This window comes from Macrobrachium nipponense, chromosome 9, assembly GCF_015104395.2.
Source record: "Macrobrachium nipponense isolate FS-2020 chromosome 9, ASM1510439v2, whole genome shotgun sequence".
NCBI classification, from domain to species: Eukaryota; Metazoa; Arthropoda; class Malacostraca; order Decapoda; family Palaemonidae; genus Macrobrachium; species Macrobrachium nipponense.
In genome coordinates, this window is record NC_061110.1 from 98,256,344 (window position 1) to 98,282,054 (window position 25,711).

Here is a 25,711-nt window from a genome sequence, read left to right on the forward strand (position 1 = left end):
TATATGATATATATATATACATACATATATATGTATGTAGATAGATAATTATATATATATATATATATATATATAGTATATATATATATAGATATATATATATATATATATATATTATATATATATATATATATATATATATATATATATATAGATATATATATATATATATATTATATATATATATATATATATATATATATATATATATATATATATATATATATATCTTACACCAGTCATTAGTGGGATTCGAACCGCTGACCGTTTTAGAAACATCAATGCACAGTTCATAACGATGCTGCTGTACATGTGACTAAAAATTTATGTTTTCTACTTGAAATTGATGTTACCGCAATAGCTGATTGATAAGTTTGGAAAACCTGGCTTATTATGAGGATTTATCGCATAGTCTTTGATACTTTCGCTTACTCGGGGAGTAAGCCTACAAACTACTTTGCTGTTGCTTTTTGGGGGGTTAGGAAAGGTCTATGGCAGAGCACAAAAGGTCTGAAATAGATGTTTCGCATTGAGATAAAACTTACAGGATATTTAGGATAGAATATTTATGATTTATATATTACAATGACAATTCAAAAAATAGATAATGAGCTTGTTGAACAGTACAGATCAATTATTTCTAATAAAATATAGCGTATCTATTTTCATTTTCGTTGGTGAAACAAGGATCTATTTGACCGTCGATTTTAGCATGTTTTAATATACGTTAAGAATATAATGTGAGGGGGAAATCTGGTTAACATCACTAACATTAAGCCACACATGTCATTTAATTTCAACATAATAACAAATATAAATGATGTTACAATCTTATCAATCGTTTGTCAGCGTGGAGGCTAGCTGATATCAATTCTTGGTAAAAACGTGATTCGATGGGCTTGTGGACAAAACATTCAGTTTTAACTTACTCCTCTGTTGACGGCTCAGTGGTCCAAAGTCACTGTACATTGCTATTTCTAAAATTAGGCAGCGGTTCGAATCCTATTTTTGACGAAGTACGTATTTATTTATCCTCTAGGTATAAGTTATCTCTGACGTATAGTGAAGCAGATACTGAACGATATTTATGGCTTAATATTTGTCATTACAAAAAATGTCACGGTGTATGTCACTAAAATTCACATACTGATAGATATAAGTGTGTGTTTGTTTTTATGCCTGTGCGTGCTTGCGTGTTGTGCTTGCATGTATGTAATCATTCTTGATTATTACGTATCGTTTTAGAGATTATCACTTAACAATCAATTAACAATGACCTAAAATACACCAGAGTTTTAATTCCCATGTATTAAATGATATCTCTTTTATTTATATAAATAATCAATTATGATTATGCTAGTATGTAAATGAGGCTCTCTCACCTTTAATTACAGTCAGAGAGAGAGAGAGAGAGAGAGAGAGAAGAGAGGAGAGAGAGAGAGAGAGAGTAATTCTCATAAATGAGTATCAGAATAGACTTTCCACAGATAATGTCGCAACTATATTTATATGTTGCTAAATAAAAAATGCAAAATACCATTTTATCAGTACAACACTTTTTATTACCGATTAATCTTTTAGGAAGTTGGAGTATTTTATTGTACTTTTTTCTTAATTTCTTTATTACTTTCTTTTGTTTGTTGTTACCACCACTGTCATGTATTGTTGTTTTATCCTCTATTCTTTTTTTTTTTTTAATCCCGATATTTCAATCTATTCCCTCTCCCATTTCTTCTGAATTTCCCTCAGTTTCTTTTCGCCTTATTTAAGATTTTTTAATCCTTTTCAGTTCCACCTCTTAGAGTCATAGTCTCTTGCTTTTACGACCTCTTCATCCATTTTTCCTTCCTTCCTTTATTCCCACATTCATCTTTTTTCCCTCTATTTCTTTTCTGCTCCTTCTCTATCTCATTGTTTCCCGCTTCATCCATTTTCCCTTCCTTCCTTTATTCCTTCATCCATCTTTTTCACCTCTTATTCTTTTCTGCTCCTCCTCATTCTCCTTATTTCCCTATACATCCATTTTTCCATCCTTCCTTTATTCCCTCATTCATATTTTTCCCCTCTTTCTCCTTTCTGTCCTCTCTCTATCTACTAGTTTCCGTTTTCATCCATTTTCCCTTCCTTCCTTTATTCCCCACATTCATCTTTTTTTCCTTCTATTTCTGTTCTGGTCCCCCTCTATCTCCTTGTTTCCCTTTTCATCCATTTTTCCTTCCTTCCTTTATTCCCACATTCATCTCTTTTCCCTCTAATTCTTTTCTGCTCCTCCTCTATCTCCTTGTCTCTCTTTTTCATCTATTTTCCCTTCCTTCCTTTATTCCCTCATTCATCTTTTTTCCCTCTATTTCTTTTCTGTTCCTCCTCAATCTCCTTGTTTCCATTTTCATCCATTTTTCCTTCCTTCCTTTATTCCCACATTCATCCTTTTTCCCTCTAATTCTTTTCTGCTCCTCCTCTATCTCCTTGTTTCTCTTTTTCATCAATTTTCCCTTCCCTCCTTCATTCCCTCATTCATCTTTTTTCCCTCTATTTCTTTTCTGTTCCTCCTATATCTACTTGTTTCCCTCTTCATCCATTTTTCCTTCCTTCCTCTATTCCCTCATTCGCCTTTTTTCCCCTCTATTTCTTTTCCATTCAACATAAACCACGTCAGCATCCTTGATATCAACGCCACCACGACTCCTCCCTACCTAATTCATGCGCCTGGCGAACTGTCCTCAAAAATGTAGGTAATTAACTGATTCCGGCCATTGCTACGGAATTTCGCTCCATAATTAATGGCTCATAACTAATTAATTGTCTAACCGAAGCTAATTAACGTTTTATGTCCGTGGGCTTCTACACGTAATAGTTGATTGTAGTACTTGGAATTACAGTGATTAAAATGAATATGGTAGTTAATTAAATAATCCCAAGGTTATTGTATGGGATTGATGCAAGTAGAGAGAGAGAGAGAGAGAGAGAGAGAGAGAGAGAGAGAGAGAGAGAGAGAGAGAGAAAGTTGTAGATATTTTGTTGAAAACGATCTTTTTTCAAGAGACATAGAGACTAAAACAGAGAGAGAGAGAGAGAGAGAGAGAGAGAGAGAGAGAGAGAGAGAGAGAGAGAGAGAGAGAGAGAGAGATGTGAATATCAGGGTATAAATCCATCTGAGGAAAAAAAAAGTATAATGAGAGTATTCAGATGACTGCATAATAACCTTAGAAAAAAGGAGAGGAGAGAAGAAGAGTTAAAATCCGAATAGTGTGATGCAAATTTATCTGAGAGAGAGAGAGAGAGAGAGAGAGAGAGAGAATGATACTGTGACCATTTAAAAATTTGGATTTATTTTGTCTTTAGTTAGATGGTAATACAAAAGCTGATTGACATGAAAGACAAATTATGAAAATAACTAGGAGAGTTTCCACTTGCTAAGATACAGTTATTTAGGCCACCATAGGGGGGATTGTGCCATCAGTTTACATCTCGTGGTGCACTGTAAGATTTTTCAATCGTTTTTTTTTTTTCTATACCTCCGTTCGTATTTTCTTTCTTCAGTCTTACTCTCCAATCTCTTCTAATAATGGCGTCAATATTATTTTCCGCGCTGATTGACCTCTTTGGTCCCGTCGCTTGGAAATTGGCCTAAATTTTATATTCCAATTCCAACAGTATTTTAGACTTTCGCATTTAGGGTTGGCAATGATTAAATCAAACTGATTTAATGAAGTGATTAAATCATTGATTTTTCATTCATGACATTTTTTTTGGATTTTTTTTTACTTTTTTATTTTTCATTTTTTTTATTTGAAAGCAAACAAACTGGAAGGTAATAAAAACTTAAGCATACCTTTGCTGCATCTATTTATTTTGATATTAAAAAAATTGCAAGTACATGCTTTAGGCCAGAACTTTAAACCTCAAAGATAAATCAATAGTAATTTTGTCATAAAGTAAATTTTGAAGGTAAAAAGGATTGAAAAAACATTTAACAAATAAAAAAAAATCAAATAAATAAAAAACAACAAATAAATTAAAAAATCAAATAAATCACTGATTTTTTTTATTTTTTTATTTCTTAAAAAACAAACAAATCACCAACCCTGGTCGTATTCGAAGTACGAAACCGGCGTTTGCCGAAACATTGCCAACCAAACCAGAAAATCTGCAACGGGGAAGTCTGCCCAGTCTTGAGAAAGCCAAGCAACCCAGGAAAAAGGGGCAAGCACACTTCTTCGTAATTTCAACGGTGCTTCAGTCACGTCGAGAACTCCCCCCCTCCCCTCCCCGCCCCCCCAACTCTTCTTTTGGAAACAGCCACTACTGAATGAGTATATTCCCCCCCGGGAGGATCTTCACAGACAAAACGGAGCTTGGGCCTCGGCTTCCTTAAGACCTAAAACTGTCCTCGGTCTCTGTACCCGAGGCGAGAGAGGCCTTGCTTTTTTTTTCTTTATCATTATCATTATTACAACTTTTTTTTTTTTTTTTTTTTAGAAGTCGCGTCGTGCGAATATTAATAGCGTTGGGAGACGCTTTTGGTCAAAGGCTTGATGTTGTGCTGTAGTAGATGGTTGCGATGCGCGTTGAGTCGAATGAATATAAGAATTATTTTTCCACGAGTTCTGCCCGTAATATAATGGCACCATCTGATAATGACGAATAGCATTTTCTCAAAGCTGTGATGGTGTATGTAAAGATCTCGTCGTTCAATACGGCACGAATTCTCAGTTTGATTTATATATAACGAAACCCTGATAACTTAAAAAGGCCAATCCTCACTTTGACTTACAATGGTAAGCCCCATATGCCTAATAACTTACAATATGCCATAGAATTTTTAACGTATCAGTGAAATCCCTAGCGCATGATGGAGATCATTTACTAAGTCTAACTGAAAATAGCCATATCTTGGAATAATGTCATATGCTACACAGAACGGCAAAAAATAAATATATTATATAAAATGTTATCTTCGATAAAAGCAAGAAATAACTAACATTGGGAACTGTCATAAAAAGCATTATCGCAAATAGAGCATGAAATTGTTAAGTTTAATGTAAAAATAAAAAGCTGCATTACTAGGAACTGGTAATCTCTCTCTCTCTCTCTCTCTCTCTCTCTCTCTCTCTCTCTCTCTCTCTCTCTAACCTTTATGATCTACTTGGAATTCTAATTCACATTCAGACAAGAAAAAGCTGCTCATTCTTCAAAGTAGTTCTCCAATGTGGGAACCATCAAACATCAACTACTAATTGTTCTAATTGTTGGACGTCAGAAGCTCATTTTCTTCCCCTTCAAAAAGTTCCAACTTCTATCTGAGAGAAGAGTACACGAAGGGCATTCCCAAATTTTTTCCAAGTCTTTTCTCACATATAAGTTATAGCCTACTCGAAGAAACTTAAACTTCCGCTCGTGCCCAAACTTGGGAGCAGGATGACATTATCTATGGTCATATATATTATATATATATATATATATATATATATATATTATATATATACGTATAAATATATATATATATATATTATTTATATATATATATAATATATATATATGTGTGTGTGTGTGTGTGTGTGTGTATGTGTGTGTGTGTGTGTGCGTGTGTTTAAGTGGTTCCCAACCTTTCTCACTTTGAGGAGCCCCTGAGACAATTTTTCTTATCCCAAGGAACCTCAATATATAATATATATATATATCTATATATATATATATAATATATTAATATATATAATATATAATATATATATATAATATATATTATAGCTATGTTTTATATATATATATATATATATATATACATATATATATATATATATATATATATATATATATATATATGTATGTATGTGTATTGTATGTATGTATGTATTGACGAAGTATCGCTAAAGAATGCGATATTTCATGTTGTCGTACAGCTGAGGATGGAATGAAAGGAGTTGACCAAGCGCTTTCGTGTATTTCTCACACCTCAATACACGAAAGCGTTTGGTCAACTCCTTTCATTCCTTCCTCCAGCTGTACAATAATAATATATATATGTATATATAATATTAAATTAGGATATCATTATATAATCTATTTATATAATATATACAATATATATCTTGGGGTTCCTTGGGGAAATAATACAGTAGTCTCTTACGTGTCATGAAGATAAGTTTACATTCTCTCTCTCTCTCTCACACACACACACAATCTACTTACATTAATTCCACGCACTAACCGTATAATGATCTATATATTCCTTTTAACTTATATTTCAAGTAATGTAATCATCTATTACGTGTGGAAGTCCACTGATATAAAACGCTGATTAGCTCAGTGTACAAACACAAGCTTCATTTAGACAACTAATCAGTGACGAATCTCGTTACAAAGCTGCAAAACGGACTTTGCAGTGCTGTTTAGTTCCACGTCTCTTAAAAGTACACATCCCGGAAGGGGAGAAATTCTTTCAGACTGACGGATGCATCGACGAAGAAAATCCTTTTAAATCTGCTTTCACCTTCCTTGGAAGGATTTTTTTTTTTTTTACGGTGATGTGGTCACAGAGGTGGTGGATAAGTGGCGTTGTTAAGCTCTGATTTAAAGAGGATTATGAAGTGTGTTGACTTTCATATAGAAAAATCACATGTAGACGGAAAATTTATTCTTTTATGGAAATGATACGCGCTGTGAACGATCGCCTGGGGCTTCGTCTTAATTCATGTTTTATTTATTTAATTTCTTATTTATATGTTTATTTGTCGCTATACAAACCGTGAGAAATCGTAGGGCTATAATTTGTTTAATTACAATATATCGTGCGAGATTTTTTTTCCTCATTTCTACCAAAGATAAGTATTACAAATGCTTACAGATATATAGATATTATATATATATATATATATATATATATATATATATATATATATATATATATATATATATATCTGTAAGCATTTGTAATATATATATATATATATATATATATATATATATATATATTATATATATATGTAAGCATGTAATACTTATCTTTGGTAAAACTGAGGAAAAAAATCTCGCACGATATGTTGTAATAAAACAAATAATAGCCCTAGGATTTCTCACGGCTTGTATAGCGACAAATCAACATATAAATAAGAAATAAATAAATAAAACATGAATTAAGACGGAACCCCAGGCGATCGTTCACAGCGCGTATCATTTCCATAAAAGAATAAATTTCCCACACACATGTGATTTTTCTATATGAAAGTCAACACACTTCATAATCTTCTTTAAATCAGAGCTTAACAACGCCACTTATCCACCACCTCTGTGACCACATCACCGTAAAAGAAGAAGAAGAAGAAAAAAAAACATTCCTTCCAAGGAAGGTGAAAGCATATTTAAACGAATTTTTTTCGTCGATGCATCCGTCAGTCTGAGAGAATTTCGCCCCTTCCGGGATGTGTACTTTTAAGAGACGTGGAACTAAACAGCAATGCAAAGTCCGTCTTGCAGCTTTGTAACGAGATTCGTCACTGATTAGTTGTCTAAATGAAGCTTGTGTTTGTACCGTGAGCTAATCAGCGTTTTATATCGGTGGACTTCCACACGTAATAGATGATTGCATTACTTGAAATATAAGTTAAAGGAATATATAGATAATTATACGGTTAGTGCGTGGAATTAATGTAAGTAGATTTGTGTGTGATGTGTGTGCTGTGAGGAGAGAGAGAGACGAGAGAGAGAGAGAGAGAGAGAGAGAGAGAGAGAGAGAGAGAATGTAAACTTATCTTCATGACACGTAAGAGACTAACCAGCATTGCAGAGTCTGATCCATCGCCTTCAAGATCTTCATTTTAAATATCAGGAAATCGAAGATATGATTAAACAATAATAGGTTAGACAAGGCGACAATCAAGTTGGAGATACTACACGTTTAGCTTATCTATTGAAATATATTAGCAATTCACTGATGTATTTGAATGTGCAATTGATTCAGCTTTACCTACTACAACCTAATAAACGTTATGCATATTGTATACTTGACTATAAACGCGGTAAACAACGTGTATGTACCGTAACATACAATTCTATACATAAAAGACAAGATGCTGATAATAATATAAGCTGTTTAGTTGTGTAATGTAATTAATCAAAATTCCTTGTACCTCCAAACCTAATTTGAATCTTTGATGTATAACAATAATATATATATATATATATATAATATATATATATATCTATATATATATATATATATATATATATATATACCTAGAGTAATCTAAGTTTTGTACTGTTGGAGCATGTGTATCCGGTGAGTTTTAATCAGAGATACACAAAGCCTTTGGACGAGAGCCCATTCACCACTGCAGAGAGGGTCTTGCAAAAGAGAGAGAGAGAGAGAGAGAGAGAGAGAGAGAGAGAGAGAGAGAGAGAAGAAGAAGAATTTTCTGAGCATCAAGCCGCACTTACCTTCATCCCTCAGCGATGTAACGAAAGGATGCTCAGTTTAGCATCTCCTATCTCATGACAGAAGCAGCCTCCTTGGAAGTACCTCACCTTAGCACACACCCCATCTGGGCGAGCTCCTCCTCCTCCTCCTCTCTTGCCCCACGTTTGCAGCTTTGCATTTCAATTTGCAAGCTCTAATTGTGCTATGAGCGTGTAAGCAAGGGCTGCTGCGTCTCTGTAATATATAGAGAAATAATAAAAAAAAAAACTAAAGTCTTCCTTTTCCTCCTTTTGACTGAATCAGAGATGCATTACTCGCGCACTTCTCATTCAATTCTCATTCATTAATTTTTTTAAGGATGGTGTTGGGGGGTGGTGTGTGGGGGGGTGGGGGAAGGGAGGCGTTTTAATGAATGGATTTATGCCTTGCTTGGGTGGTTGCTGCTTTCCACTTCTCTCATCATTAAGGAAATAATTAGGAGAGAGAGAGAGAGAGAGAGAGAGAGAGAGAGAGAGAGAGAGAGAGAGAGAGAGGGATTAGTCTGGTACGATATTTGAGGATTTGTGGGCAGGTCATTTTTTTTTTATATAAGTCTGGATCATATAGCAATTTTGAAAGGTTATAATAAGCAAGATTAAATTACTTTCCATCCTTTGTGCCGTAACATAGCAGCTTCCGAAATGTTTTGAATTATATTTTACAGGAAAAAGCACTTTAAATTTTATTGCTTTGATTTCTGTTTTTTTTTATTTACAACGTAATTACGCGAATACGAAGACGGAAGGATAATACTTCTGTATAAAATTTATTACAGAACTATTTTTACGACATCGGCTATTCATCAGCACACCGCTCTGCAAATATTAATGATGAACATTAATATATTTTCACCATATAATCCAGATCCGGTTCTCGGTTTAGTTAGACACGAAAATGTACCTACTGGATGTAACAATTATTCAATCTAAAAGCATCAAATGTAGTACTTCTCTGAAAAGGCTTTATTAATTATTTTTCGTCTAATAGCTGTAATAACATCAGATTTTTTTCTTTCAAAAAGCAAGATTTTAGAAATTCATTTAATTGTTATCATTATTATTCTTATAATATTTGGGTACAAATTTAAACCGTTTCTATTGCATCGTTTGGAATCACAACACAAATGTCGTCTGAAAAGGCACTTATTTTTCTTCTAATAGCTGTAATAGCATCAAATTTTTTTCTTTCAAAAGGCAAGATTTTAAAAATGTATTATTATTATTATTTATTATTTTTTTTTTTTGCTCTATCACAGTCCTCCAATTCAGCTGGGTGGTATTTATAGTGTGGGGTTCCGGGTTGCATCCTGCCTCCTTAGGAGTCCATCACTTTTCTTACTATGTGCGCCGTTTCTAGGATCACACTCTTCTGCATGAGTCCTGGAGCTAATTCAGCCTCTAGTTTTTCTAGATTCCTTTTCAGGGATCTTGGGATCGTGCCTAGTGTTCTTATGATTATGAGTACAATTTCCACTGGCATATCCCATATCCTTCTTCTTCTTCTTCTTCTTCTTCTCTTCTTCTTCTTCTTATTATTATTATTATTATTATTATTATTTAATTTTATTTATTTTTCTTTTGCTCTATCACAGTCCTCCAATTCGACTGGGTGGTATTTATAGTGTGGGGTTCCGGGTTGCATCCTGCCTCCTTAGGAGTCCATCACTTTTCTTACTATGTGTGCCGTTTCTAGGATCACACTCTTCTGCATGAGGCCCGGAGCTACTTCAGCCTCTAGTTTTTCTAGATTCCTTTTCAAGGATCTTGGGATCGTGCCTAGTGCTCCTATGATTTATGGGTACGATTTCCACTGGCATATTCCCATATCCTTCTTATTTCTATTTTCAGATCTTGATACTTATCCATTTTTTCCCTCTCTTTTTCTTCAACTCTGGTGTCCCATGGTATTGCGACATCAATGAGTGATACTTTCTTCTTGACTTTGTCAATCAACGTCACGTCTGGTCTGTTTGCACGTATCACCCTATCCGTCCTGATACCATAGTCCCAGAGGATCTTTGCCTGATCGTTTTCTATCACTCCCTGAGGTTGGTGCTCGTACCACTTATTACTGCAAGGTAGCTGATGTTTCTTGCACAGGCTCCAGTGGAGGGCTTTTGCCACTGAATCATGCCTCTTTTTGTACTGGTTCTGTGCAAGTGCCGGGCATTCGCTTGCTATGTGGTTTATGGTTTCATTTTTCGTATTGCACTTCCTACATATGGGAGAGATGTTATTTCCATCTATCGTTCTTTGAACATATCTAGTTCTTAGGGCCTGATCTTGTGCCGCTGTTATATCATTCCTTCAGTTTCCTTCTTTAGCTCTCCCCTCTGTACCATTACCAGTGTCATCGCTGGCTAGTTCTTTAGTCTGTCTCATGTATTGTCCGTGCATTGGTTTGTTGTGCCAGTCCTCTGTTCTGTCTGTCATTCTCCTGTCTCTGTATATTTCTGGGTCTTCGTCTACTTTTATTAGTCCTTCCCCTTCCATGGCACCTCTTTTAGCCAACTCGTTTTCAGATATTGGCCCCAGTGCTGTGTTCTCGGTGTTGACGCAGTCCTCTATACTTAGTAGTCCCTCTCCCTCCTTTCTTTCGTGTTATGTACAGTCTGTCCGTATTTGCTCTTGGGTGTAGTGCTTTGTGTATTGTCATATGTTTCCTGGTTTTCTGATCTATGCTGCAGAGTTCTGCCTTCGTCCATTCGACTATTCCTGCGCTGTATCTGATTACTGGCACTGCCCTGTGTTTTATGGCTTTTATCATATTTCCGGCGTTGAGTTTTGACTTGAGTATCGCCTTGAGTCTCTGCATATATTCCTTTCCTGATGTGGTGTCCTTCATCTCTTGGTGTTTTATATCCCCTCCTTCCATTATTCCCAGGTATTGTATCCTGTCTCATCTATGTGTTTGATGTTGCTCCCCATCTGGTAGCTTTATCCCTTCAGTTCTCGTTACTTTGCCTTTTGCATGTTGACTAAGGCGCAAATTTTTTCTATTCCAAACTCCATCCTGATGTCCCCAGATACAATCCTTACAGTCTGGATTAGGGTATCTATTTCCTTGATGCTCTTACCATACAGCTTGAAGTCGTCCATGAACATCAGATGGTTGATTCTGTTGCCTCTTTTCTTGAGTTGGTACCCGGCATCCATCTTCTGTAGTACTTTTGTCATGGGAATCATGGCTACTACGAAGAGTAGTGGGGACAGTGAGTCTCCCTGGAAGTCCCTCTCCTGATATTAACCTCTGCTAGTCCTTATTCCAGAGCTTGTAAGTATTTGTATTCCAGTTGCGCATTGTATTTTGAGGAAGCTGATGGTGTTTTCCTCTGCCCCATATATTTTCAGGCATTCTATTATTATTATTATTATTATATTATTATTATTATTAATTATTATTATTATTATTATTATTATTATTTTATTCTAAGGGGTCCACAAAAATAAAAATGTTGCGAGTCCGTGTATAATTTTTAAAACTCTTTACAAAAAGCTTTCGAATCCTTCCCTAGGTCCATCTTCAGTCCAAATGAACACCATGTACTGAGGTTTCTATAAGAGCATCAGATGTGGTATTCTCTGAAAAGGCACTATTAACTGTTTTTCGTCTAATAGCTATAATAGCATTAGATGTTTTCTGTTTTTTTTATTATTTTGGACCCCTTAGAATATTATATATACTCTCTCGCGATAGAGTTTTTCCCAATTATTTTAATTATGTATTATTGATTATTCATTATTTTTTTTTTTTTTTTTTTTTTTTTTTTTTTTTGTTTTTTTTTTTTTTTTTTTTTTTTTTTTGCTCTATCACAGTCCTCCAATTCGACTGGGTGGTATTTATAGTGTGGGGTTCCGGGTTGCTCCTGCCTCCTTAGGAGTCCATCACTTTTTCTTACTATGTGTGCCGTTTCTAGGATCACACTCTTCTGCATGAGGCCCGGAGCTACTTCAGCCTCTAGTTTTTCCAGATTCCTTTTCAGGGATCTTGGGATCGTGCCTAGTGCTCCTATGATTATGGGTACGATTTCCACTGGCAAAAAAAATATCCCATATCCTTCTTATTTCTTATTTCAGATCTTGATACTTATCCATTTTTTCCCTCTCTTTCTCTTCAACTCTGGTGTCCCATGGTATTGCGACATCAATGAGTGATACTTTCTTCTTGACTTTGTCAATCAACGTCACGTCTGGTCTGTTTGCACGTATCACCCTATCCGTTCTGATACCATAGTCCCAGAGGATCTTTGCCTGATCGTTTTCTATCACTCCTTCAGGTTGGTGCTCGTACCACTTATTACTGCAAGGTAGCTGATGTTTCTTGCACAGGCTCCAGTGGAGGGCTTTTGCCACTGAATCATGCCTCTTTTTGTACTGGTTCTGTACAAGTGCTGGCATTCACTTGCTATGTGGTTTATGGTTTCATTTTTCGTATTGCACTTCCTACATATGGGAGAGATGTTATTTCCGTCTATCATACTTTTAACATATCTGGTTCTTAGGGCCTGATCTTGTGCCGCTGTTATCATTCCTTCAGTTTCCTTCTTTAGCTCTCCCCTCTGTAGCCATTGCCAATTGTCATCGCTGGCTAGTTCTTTAGTCTGTCTCATGTATTGTCCGTGCATTGGTTTGTTGTGCCAGTCCTCTGTTCTTTCTGTCTTTCTCTGTCTCTGTATATTTCTGGGTCTTCGTCTACTTTTATTAGTCCTTCTTCCCATGCACTCTTTAGCCACTCGTCTTCACTGGTTTTCAGATATTGCCCCAGTGCTCTGTTTTCGATGTTGACGCAGTCCCTCTACTTAGTAGTCCTCTCCCTCCTTCCTTTCGTGTTATGTATAGTCTGTCCGTATTTGCTCTTGGGTGTAGTGCTTTGTGTATTGTCATTTGTTTCCTGGTTTTTCTGATCTATGCTGCGGAGTTCTGCCTTCGTCCATTCCACTATTCCTGCGCTGTATCTGATTACTGGCACTGCCCATGTGTTTATGGCTTTTATCATATTTCCGGCATTGAGTTTTGACTTGAGTATCGCCTTGAGTCTCTGCATATATTCTTTCCTGATCGTGTCCTTCATCTCTTGGTGTTTTATATCTCCTCCTTCCATTATTCCCAGGTATTTGTATCCTGTCTCATCTATGTGTTTGATGTTTGCTCCCATCTGGTAGCTTTATCCCTTCAGTTCTCGTTACTTTGCCTTTTTGTATGTTGACTAAGGCGCATTTTTCTATTCCAAACTCCATCCTGATGTCCCCAGATACAATCCTTACAGTCTGGATTAGGGTATCTATTTCCTTGAATGCTCTTACCATACAGCTTGATGTCGTCCATGAACATCAGATGGTTGATTTTGTTGCCTCTTTTCTTGAGTTGGTACCCGGCATCCATCTTCTGTAGTACTTTTGTCATGGGAATCATGGCTACTACGAAGAGTAGTGGGGACAGTGAGTCGCCTGGAAGATCCCTCTCCTGATATTAACCTCTGCTAGTCTTATTCCAGAGCTTGTAAGTATTGTATTCAGTTGCGCATTGTATTTTTGAGAAGCTGATGGTATTTTCCTCTGCCCCATATATTTTCAGGCATTCTATTAGCCATGTGTGTGGTATCATGTCGAAGGCTTTCTTATAGTCTATCCATGCCATGCTTAGGTTGGTTTTCCTTCTCCTACTGTTCTTCATTACCATTTTGTCTATCAGGATTATTATTATTATTATAATTTTTTTTTTTTTTTTTTTTTTTTTTTTTTTTTTTTTTTTTTTTTTTTTTTGCTCTATCACAGTCCTCCAATTCGACTGGGTGGTATTTATAGTGTGGGGTTCCGGGTTGCATCCTGCCTCCTTTTAGGAGTCCATCACTCTTCTTACTATGTGTGCCGTTTCTAGGATCACACTCTTCTGCATGAGTCCTGGAGCTACTTCAGCCTCTAGTTTTTCTAGATTCCTTTTCAGGGATCTTGGGATCGTGCCTAGTGCTCCTATGATTATGGGTGACGATTTCCACTGGCATATCCCATATCCTTCTTATTTCTATTTTCAGATCTTGATACTTATCCATTTTTTCCCTCTCTTTCTCTTCAACTCTGGTGTCCCATGGTATTGCGACATCAATGAGTGATACTTTGCTTCTTGACCTTAGTCAATCAACGTCACGTCTTGGTCTGTTTGCACGTATCACCCTATCCGTTCTGATACCATAGTCCCAGAGGATCTTTGCCTGATCGTTTTCTATCACTCCTTCAGGTTGGTGCCCTCGTACCACTTATTAACTGCAAGGTAGCTGATGTTTCTTGCACAGGCTCCAGTGGAGGGCTTTTGCTACTGAATCATGCCTCTTTTTGTACTGGTTCTGTGCAAGTGCCGGGCATTCACTTGCTATGTGGTTTATGGTTTCACTTTTCGTATTGCACTTCCTACATATGGGTAGAGATGTTATTTCCGTCTATCGTACTTTGAACATATCTGGTTCTTAGGGCCTGATCTTGTGCCGCTGTTATCATTCCTTCAGTTTCCTTCTTTAGCTCTCCCCTCTGTAGCCATTGCCAATTGTCATCGCTGGCTAGTTCTTTAGTCTGTCTCATATTGTCCGTGCATTGGTTTGTTGTGCCAGTCCTCTGTTCTTTCTGTCTTTCTCCTGTCTCTGTATATTTTCGGGTCTTCGTCTGCTTTTATTAGTCCTTCTTCCCACCATGCACTCTTTAGCCACTCGTCTTCACTAGTTTTCAGATATTGCCCCAGTGCTCTGTTTTCGATGTTGACGCAGTCCTCTATACTTAGTAGTCCTCTCCCTCCTTCCTTTCGTGTTATGTATAGTCTGTCCGTATTTGCTCTTGGGTGTAGTGCTTTGTGTATTGTCATATGTTTCCTGGTTTTCTGATCTATGCTGCGGAGTTCTGCCTTCGTCCATTCGACTATTCCTGCGCTGTATCTGATTACTGGCACTGCCCATGTGTTTATGGCTTTTATCATATTTCCGGCGTTGAGTTTTGACTTGAGTATCGCCTTGAGTCTCTGCATATTCTTCTTTCCTGATCGTGTCCTTCATCTCTTGGTGTTTTATATCTCCTCCTTCCATTATTCCAGGTATTTGTATCCTGTCTCATCTATGTGTTTGATGTTGCTCCCATCTGGTAGCTTTATCCCTTCAGTTCTCGTTACTTTGCCTTTTTGTATGTTGACTAAGGCGCATTTTTCTATTCCAAACTCCATCCTGATGTCCCCAGATACAATCCTTACAGTCTGGATTAGGGTATCTATTTCCTTGATGCTCTTACCATACAGCTTGATGTCGTCCATGAACATCAGATGGTTGATTCTGTTGCCTCTTTTCTTGAGTTGGTACCCGGCATCCATCTTCTGTAGTACTTTTGTCATGGAATCATGGCTACTACGAAGAGTAGTGGGGACAGTGAGTCGCCCTGGAAGATCCCTCTCCTGATATTAACCTCTGCTAGTCTTATTCCAGAGCTTGTAAGTATTGTATTCCAGTTGCGCATTGTATTTTTGAGGAAGCTGATGGTATTTTCCTCTGCCCATATATTTTCAGGCATTCTATTAGCCATGTGTGTGGTATCATGTCGAAGGCTTTCTTATAGTCTATCCATGCCATGCTTAGGTTGGTTTTCCTTCTCCTACTGTTCTTCATTACCATTTTGTCTATCAGGAGCTGGTCTTTTGTGCCCCTACACTTCCTTCTGCAGCCTTTCTGTTGGTGGGGGATGGTGTTTGTCTCCTCTAGGTAGTTGTATAGCCTTTCACTGATAATACCTGTTAGTAACTTCCACAGTGGTAGGCAGGTGATAGGCCTGTAGTTACTGGCTATATTTCCCTTACTCTTGTCTTTTTGTACTAAGGATGTTCTTCCTGTGGTCATCCATTTGGGTGCTTGGTGATTTGAGATACAATGCTGGAGTTGTTCTGCTATTCGTGGGTGTAGGGCCTTGAAGTTTTTGAGCCAGTATCCATGGACTTCATCGGGACCTGGGGCTTTCCAGTTTGGCATTTTCTTTAGTTGGTGTCTGACTGTGTCTGTCGTGATGTCTGTGAATCTTTGTTTTATTCTCCCTGTTTCTTCTTCCTTGACTTCCTGGAGCCATGTTGCATGTTTGTTGTGTGATACCGGATTGCTCCATATGTTTTCCCAGAGTCTCTTACTTGGTTCGGCTTCAGGAATTTCTGGGTGGTTTTGTCTTCCCCTCTTAGTTTGGCTGTATAGTCCTTTTCTGTTGGTTCCGAATAGTTTGTTCTGTTGGTATCCCTTATTCCTGTTCATGTACCGTTGGATCTTATGTGCTTTGGCCTTAAGCCTCTGTTTAATCCCCTCTCTTGTACTTTGTATTTCTCGTTGAGTTCCTCCCTTGTTTTCTTGCTTCTTAGCCTTTTTTCTGCCATCTCTTTCAGTTTACTCAAGTCAGATCTCATCACCATGATTTGCTTTTCCAGGCGCCTTTTCCAAGGAGGTTGCTGTTTTGGTTTCTGTTGGGTTGGTTGTGCTGGTGGTGTTGGTGTGTTCGAATTCCCATCAGTTCTGCTACTAATCTTGCTCCTCCTGCATATGTCAAGTTATTTGTTTCTGTGATACTGGTGGTGTGTATTATGGCCATTATTTCATTGACCCTCACTTGTTTTCTCCCTTAATTTCTTGGTGTTTGTAGGCTTTCATGGAGGGGATCTTTGTTCTTTCTGTATCTGGCTCCATCCATTGTCTAATCTTTTCTACCCATTCCGTCCTCTCTGTTACTTCGTCGGTGTTTCTTCGTGTGTCGTTGTTTGATACCTCATCTCCCTGTCGTCTTCTGTGGCATCGTCTCTCAGTTCGTCTTCGTGTAATTCGTTGTCGTGTGACATTTCCCTTTCCAGTTCTTCTCTTTCTGTTGGGGAGAGCCAGTTCTTTTTCTTTATGTTCCTTACTTGGTCTGCCAGCCTCTGCTCTGTTTGGGGGGTGTTATTCCTCTCATTCCAGATGTTGACCAATCTTCTTCTATATCCTCTCTCCGTCGGGTTGCTTCTGATGTAGCATCTCCATATTTCCTTATTTTCTTCTCTTGTCCATTTCTTCCTTTTTGCCTCTGTAGCTCCAATCTCAGGCTGTTGATTATTGTCGTTGTGGTGATCAGTTGCTGGATGACGACCTCCAAGTACCTGACCGTCTTCCCCTTCAATTGGGTTGAATACCTGGTTGCCGGATGAAGCTCCTCTGTTGCCAGAGGTTCCATTTACGTCGTTGTCGTTTAATCCTTCATTTCTTTCCATCATTGCTGAGTTTGCTATTTAACCCATAGCTGGACCCTCCCAACCCCATCAGGGATAGGTACTCATTTACAGCTGAGTAGACTGAGGAAATTATGGTAAAGATCCTTTCCCAAGGAATCAACGCCGAGGAGAGCGGTCACCCTCCATCCAACGACTGACCAGAGCCAGTGTTGCTTAACTTGACTTAAGTCTATTGACGACCTAACCCACTCCTCCACGGCGCCATTATTATTATTATTATTATTATTATTATTATTATTATTATTATTATTATTATTATTATTATTATTATTTTAAGTAATGGCTACTTCAGCAGCGTTACAGCTTGTAGAGATTCTTCTTCTATTTTGCGAATAGCGGCTTTTTCCGTGCTATTTAAACAGGCTAGTAGAGCGCTTATAGAGGTCATGGTCAAATACAGGGTCAAAATAGGTGTATATATTTGAATTTTACAGATAAACTATGATACCATAGTCATCAAAGTCATTAACGATTTTCTCTCTCTCTCTCTTTCTTTTTAAAGCGAGCTTTCGTCTGGAGCTGCCAGACATCCTCGGGCTGGGAAGCTGAGGGTGAACTGATCTTTGTGCGGTGCGGACACCGCACCAAGATCAGTCCACCCTCAGCTTCCCAGCCCGAGGATGTCTGGCAGCTCCAGACGAAAGCTCGCTTTAAGAGAGAGAGAGAGAGAGAGAGAGAGAGAGAAAATCGTTAATGACTTTGATGACTATGGTATCATAGTTTATCTGTAAAATTCAAATATATACACCTATTTTGACCCTGTATTTGACCATGACCTCTATAGGCGCTCTACTAGCCTGTTTAAGTAGCACGGAAAAAAAAGCCGCTATTCGGAAAATAGAGAAGAATCTCTACAAGTGTAATGCTGCTGAAGTAGCCATTACTTATAATAAAGTATGCTTGAGAAAGGGTCTGCTTCCTAAGTATTATTATTATTATTATTATTATTATTATTATATTTGAGTACAAATTTAAGCCGTTTCTATTGCATCGTTCGGCATCACAACACAAATGTACTTCTCTGGAAAGGCACTATCATTTTTCGTCTAATAGCTGTAATAGCATCAGATTTTTTCTTTCAAAAGGAAGATTTTTAAAATTTATTTTATTATTATCATTATTATTATTATTATTATTATTATTATTATTATTATTATTATTATCATTATTATTATTATTATTAATTATTATTATTATTATTATTATTATTTATTATTATTTGGGTACAAATTTAAACCATTTCTATTGCATCGTTCGGCATCACAACACAAAATCTCGTTCAACTTCGCCTCCATCACGGAGTCTTACTATAAATACATGATGATACACAGCCAAAAACCTTACCGACCGCACTTTCACTCGAGCATAAAAGATGTTCCCGCCGTTATTTATTAAGAGTTCGGTTCACTGCAGTAAGTTGTTAAGGGGGTTTACGGGCAAAATTCAAGCTGTTTGTGTGACGCGTCACCCAGTTTATCACCTAGGCAGACTCCGGCAGCACTTCCTCAGCGAGAGACAGAATCTCCGGCTCGGCCGGAGGCTTCCGTCGCTTATTTTATGCCGTTCCTTCCTGACTGTACTCTTGGAGGAACGTATCTTTACTTTGTTTGAGGATTGTTTTTTTTTTTTCTTCTTCTTTTTAACGAGTATGAGATATTTTCGTATTTGTTTTGGCGGAGTATTTCATATGATTTTTTAATGGCTTTTCTGTAAGGAGGGACGTATCGTTTGAGGATTATTTATTTATTTTTATTTTTGTAACATCTTTTTCGCTCTGAGATAATTTCGTACCTATTTTGAAGGAGCTTTGCATGTGATTTTTTAATGATTTTTCTGTAAGGGGGGACGTATCTTTTTGTCTGTTTGAGGATTATTTTTTTGTCAGTTATTTTTATTTTTTTTCTTCTTTTTCTATCTGAGATAATTTCGTATCTCTTTTGAAGGAGCTTTTCGTGTCATCTTCTTTTTGCTGAGCTTCCATTGGGGGAACGTATCTTTCCTTTATTTGTGAATAAGTTTATATCTTCTATGTTTTTAATAGTTTATTCTCCCCCAGGAATAATTTCGTGCCTGTTTTAGCTAGAAGCATTTTATTTATGGCTGAATGTACTCTTGGAAGAACTATCTTTCGCTTGTTTGAAGTTAATATTCTCTCTCTCTCTCTCTCTCTCTCTCTCTCTCTCTCTCTCTCTCTCTCTCTCTCTCTCTCTTACTGATAGTTTCGCATGTTTTGGTAGAGAGTTTTCATATCATTCTTAACAGACTTTTATTTTTTTTCTTGGGGAAACTTATCTTTAGTTTGTTTGAGTATTATGTTTGTTTTCCTTCTCACGAATAATTTTATATTTATTGTAGCAGAGAACTTTACATTTTTTGTTGACTGTACCCTTGAAGGGTTGTATCTATTGTTTGTTTGAAGATGATGTTCATTTTCCTTTCCTTTGTGATATTTTTCCCCGTGGAGAGTTTTTTTATCTGTTTTAGGAGAAAAACATTTCATATTTTGCTGACTGTGCTGTTGGAGGAACATATTTTTCGTTTGCTTGAGGATTATATTTATTTATATTTTTTTCTGCTTTTTTTCTTTCTCGAGGATAATATTTCGTAACGATTTTAGCTGAGAACTTAACATTTTTTTTCTTTTACTGTTCTCTTGGATGGACATAATTTTTGTTTGTTTGAGGCTTATGTTTTATTTATATATTTATTTATTTGTATTTTTCAAAAATATTCTCTCAGGGTTAACTTCGAATTTGTTATAGCACAAAAAAAAGAAAAGAAAAAGGGCCCAGTTTTTTTAATTGGCGAGTAATTTTTGTTTTGTTTTTAAGTTTTTTATCTATTTTTCTACAGTTCTTTTCTCTGGGATAATTTCGGATCTGTTAAAGCAAGAAAATAGATTTCTTAAAATAAACACGAGTATTTTTTATCTTTTATTTTATTTATTTTGTCCCAGAAATAGGTCTTCAGTTTGTCTGTCAATTACACAAGTCCTATCAAGTTCCGCCAAGCTGTTACGCTATTTAATCATTGCTTGTAGAATTAAAATCTATAAATCTGAATGGACTTAGTGGTTAAATACTTCATTTTATACTTAATGTGCAAAATTAAGGAATCTGGGTGTAAATAAGAATATATATTTATTGGACAGAATTAAGGTATCCTGGTCTAATTAAGAATATATAATATTTACTGGTTTAATTAAGAATAAATAATATTTATTGGACAAAATTAAGGTATCCTGGTCTAATTAAGAATATGATATTCATAAGAATTTCCAGAAAGAGAATTCTGTGAAAAATTCCATCAGTTTTGAAAATAAGAAGAAAAACAGTATGTTTTATGTCATACTCCCCCTGTCATAATACCTGTGTGAGAGTGACTTCAGTCCGTGTGCTATTCATGGTTCAGAATATATTGGCACATGAAAAATGAGAGAATAAAATGTCAGCATAAAACACGTGTATAACAATATTTGGTCCTGCCTGTTCTGAAAAGCGACATTGAACTAGTAATTCTATTTAACTTTTGCAACAAATAACATGTTTCTACAAACAAAAACAAACCAAATTTAAAAAGAAAGTATTTTTTTGTTTTAATCCTCTATATTCATTGACGGATGAAACAGAATATCACATTTATTATTGCTTCTGTGGAAAGAAACATTCCTTTTTATTTGTTGTAAAAGCAATGTATTAGTGTGACATGGAAGGTGGGGAAAAATGAACAACTTTTTTGTGACTTTTTTTTTCATCTCTTGTAACAAAAATTACGATTGTGGAAATGTCACAAAAAACACAAAAGTATTTTTTGGGGGTTTGTACTCATTATGTATGTATGTATATGTATGTATGTATGTATGTATATACTAGTATATATATATATATATATATATATATATATATATGTATATATATATATATTATATATATATATATATATATGTATATATATATATATATATTAATATACAATACACACACACACACACTATACGTATGTATATATACACACACACACATATATATATATATATATATATATACATACATATACGTAGTGTATAGCCAGGAGATACTTCTCTACTCTACGGGAATAACAAGAATTCAATTGAATTATCTGAAACTACGAAATTTTGAAAAATTGAAGTAGAAGTACATATTAGGTGTCACAATTCTACATCAAGAACTAGAAAACAGAATTAAGTAAAACATATCATTGTTTTTCATTTTTTGAACCTCGAAAAGGGATAATTAAAAGTGCAAGTTTATCTCAGTTATTCCTAACTTATGCACTTATGCAGTTAAGAATTAAAATTCACATGTTTTATCAATAAACGGTAAAGTGTTAATCACAGTAATGAACTAAAGCAGGTTTAATTTCGAATTCACTCTTTTAAAGTAACATGAATATCACAATTTTATCATTTCTTATAACTAGCATTTCCAAATTGTGTTTTGCTTGCAAACACAAACTCACACAAACACTAATCAACTTAACTTAACCCAACCTAACCTAACCCATCCTAACCAAACCCAAACTAACCTAACCCAAGCCAACCTAACATTATATATACATCTTTTACCTATTTCCATAAATGTTTAATCTTTTTATTCCAAAAGTTGCCATGACTTTTATGAATCCAGTATCGCTTTTCAATGCCATTAATGAATTCCAAAATACCTACCTTCTCCCAGTTAATTTTATTCCTACATAAATAAATTTTCTGAGCCGACTTTGATGTTTTCAGTTAACTTTTTTCGTTATTTTATTTTTTTACGCGTTGTTACTTGGAAGTACGATGAATTATATCCTGCTAGTTAGAGGCATCACGAGTTTGTTATTTAAATTATTACTAACATATATTCTGTCTCAATTTTTTTTTTCTGAGTGGGTGTGAATTATAATATCAGCAGCATGATTTTGGTTTTCCTACGTTCTATCTGCAACAAGTATTAAACGTTTTCAGTTATGTGTATTACGTATAACAGATGGTGATATCTACTGCACCTTTTTGTCTAAATTTTCAGACGAGCAAGGTTCTTTTTCAAATCGAGGCCTAATGATTACAGCGAGAGCTATAAGATGCTTTCTTCAATTTACATATATTAAAGGACGATTTTATCTAAAATTTGGCCAAAACAAGATATTTACAGATGTTGCTTTAATTTTAGCAATAGAAAATGTCTTTAGTTTACAAAGAATAAAGCACAAATCTATCTAAAATTGTGCTAATATCAACTATTTGCAAGTTCTGCTTCAAGTTTAGTAATAAAAAAATGTCTTTAATTTACATAAAGTAAAGGATAATTTAATGAAAAATTTGGTGAATATAAACTATTTACAGATTCTGCTTCAAGTTCAGTAACATAATAAATATTATAAAAAATGAGTTTCTTTAGGATTTGGCTAATAACTATTAATAGACTCGGATTAAATTTCAATCATAAAATAATTTCTTTAATTTACATGTAAAAGTTAAGTATATCTTAGTTTTACCAGACCACTGAGCTGATTAACAGCTCTCTTAGGGCTGGCCCGAAAGATTAGATATTTTCATGTGGCTAGGAACCAATTGGTCACCTAGCAACGGGACCTACAGCTTATTGTGGGATCCGAACCACATTATACCGAGAAATGAATTTCTATCACCTGCGTTGGCAGAGCGGGGTATCGAATTTCGGACCACCGGATTGGCAGCCGATCGCGAAAACCACTCGTCAACGAGAAATTTAATTTATATATAACGAAGGATAATCTTATACGAAAGTTAGCCAATATAAATGATTTACAGCCCCTGGCTTGTATTGTAGAAGATTATGAATGCACTGCTGTCTTATGCTGGAAGCAACGAGACTCCCAGAACGTCGGAAGCACGTAATGAAAAAGCAAGTGCTACAAATCTTGGCTGGCACTTCTTTTATCTCTGTGCGAAGCTGACATAAAGTTTTAACAATGGTCTACTTCCACAGTTTTACACTCCTATCTTCTTTTCCTTTCTATTTTATTTTTTACTTAACTTTCCCCATAAAATGCGCAAAAGTGCTCAATGTAATTCTGTCGTTGCCAACACGTAAATAGTAATTCATCTTTTTCTGTTTTTTTTTTTTTTACTTAACTTTCTATGTTTTTTTTTACTTAACTTTCCCCATCAAACCTAAGATTCAAAATCTAAGAATTACAATGCGCAAAAGTGCTCAATGTCTATCGTTGCAAAACACGTAAATAGTAATTTATCTTTTTCTATTTTTTTTCTACTTAACTTTCCTCCATCAAACCCAAGAATAAAAATGCGCAAAAGCGCTTAACTGATGTAATTCTATCGTTGCCAAACACGCAAATAGTAATCTATACTTTTTAGAATGAATGTTTCAGGGAAAACCTATTTTCTTTAAAATTGGCATTTATGGCAAAGAGGTTACATAATTTTATTAATTTCATCTTTGTCGCACACGATAATTGCATCTATATTTCTTAGGATAAAGAATTAAAAAGAAAAAGTCATTTCCAGAAAATTGCGATTTTAGTTCTACCTCCATATGCTAACCACTGAACTCATCCAATATCCTATAAAATGATAACAGCTGTGCCTTAAAAAACCAGATATTTTTCGTATAGCGACCTTGTACACTATTGTGACATTCGTTGACTTTTTTCATTCTCCTTTGTTTAGTGAATAATTTATTATCACCCTTTGTTACCTTTACCTATCTTTTTATAATATTTTCTTTAGCCTAGAATGATAAATGACGCAATTTTTATACCTTTCATTTATATCTTTGCCAGACAGTTTGGATTTTTAACTTTTTATATATTTTCAGTATTCTTTCCTGAATGTATTCATTTTAAACATTCTCTCTCTCTCTCTTAAGTACTATGATGTACTGACAGAAATAAACTTAATTGAATAGCTAAATAGTATACACTGATCCCTTCTTTACGCAGATATTGATCCAGCTAAATTATTGTACATTGATTGAGAATACCATTACCGTCTGTATTTAAGGAATTGATAGTATTTGGTGTTCATGCAGTATTCATCTCTGATGTTGTGATGCAATAGTGATGTACCTTTCGTGGGCGGTCATATAATCTGATAGATATCCTTCTGGTCTTGATATGATAAGTTTATTTAGTAAAGTTGCCATATCTTCAGTATCCAACACGCGTTCCGACTGATAACGCGGGCTTTGCATTTTAGAAAAATATGAAGAAATTTTTTTTGGAAATTATGTAGGCCTAAAAAGAAAAACAACTATTTATTTAGTGCTGTGTGATACAACACTGCTTCGTGAGTTCGAGAACTGCTATTCCTCTACCTGTGACTTTCGTCTTTGCCTGTATGTTCCAGCAGGGTAAATTTTTTTTCGTTATCTTTCATTAATATATATATATATATATATATATATATATATATATATATATATATATATATATACACGTGCGTATGTATATATATATGCATATATATATATATATATATATATATATATACATATATATATATATGTGTGTGTGAGTATATATATTATATCATATATATATACATATGTGTGTGTGTGCTTATATATATATATACATATATATATATATATATATATATATATATATATATATATATATATATATATATATATATAAAACCCACCCCACATAAACACTCCACGAGACAGGCATTCAAGCATTCACGTTTCCCCGCATGAAGACGCAAGCACAGTTGTGGCCGCATAATGGATGTAAAACTCGCATTCTTCCGTCCGCGCGCTGGAGAACCCAGGCGCGCACGAGAGAGAGAGAGAGAAAGAGAGAGAGAGAGAAAGAGAGAGAGTAAAGGGGGGGGGGGGGGGGGGGGCGTTGAAAGCGGCGCAAATCTGGCCTCGACTCCTCGGGGGGAGAAAATGTGTCAGCGGATTTGTTCCCTGGCCTGACACCGGACTTTCGTCCTAATTAAACAATGAGAAATTATTCTGCTCTGGAGTCTCGGAGGAAGAGGAAG

At 35.6% G+C, this 25,711-nt stretch overlaps 1 protein-coding gene across 1 annotated transcript in view; it reads left to right on the forward strand.

Annotated features, from left to right (window-relative positions):
• The window catches only part of LOC135218594 (calcium-activated chloride channel regulator 2-like), a 40,080-nt gene that overhangs the window by 8,324 nt on the left and 6,045 nt on the right, over positions 1 to 25,711 (forward strand). The gene's annotated exons all lie outside the window — the stretch shown is intronic.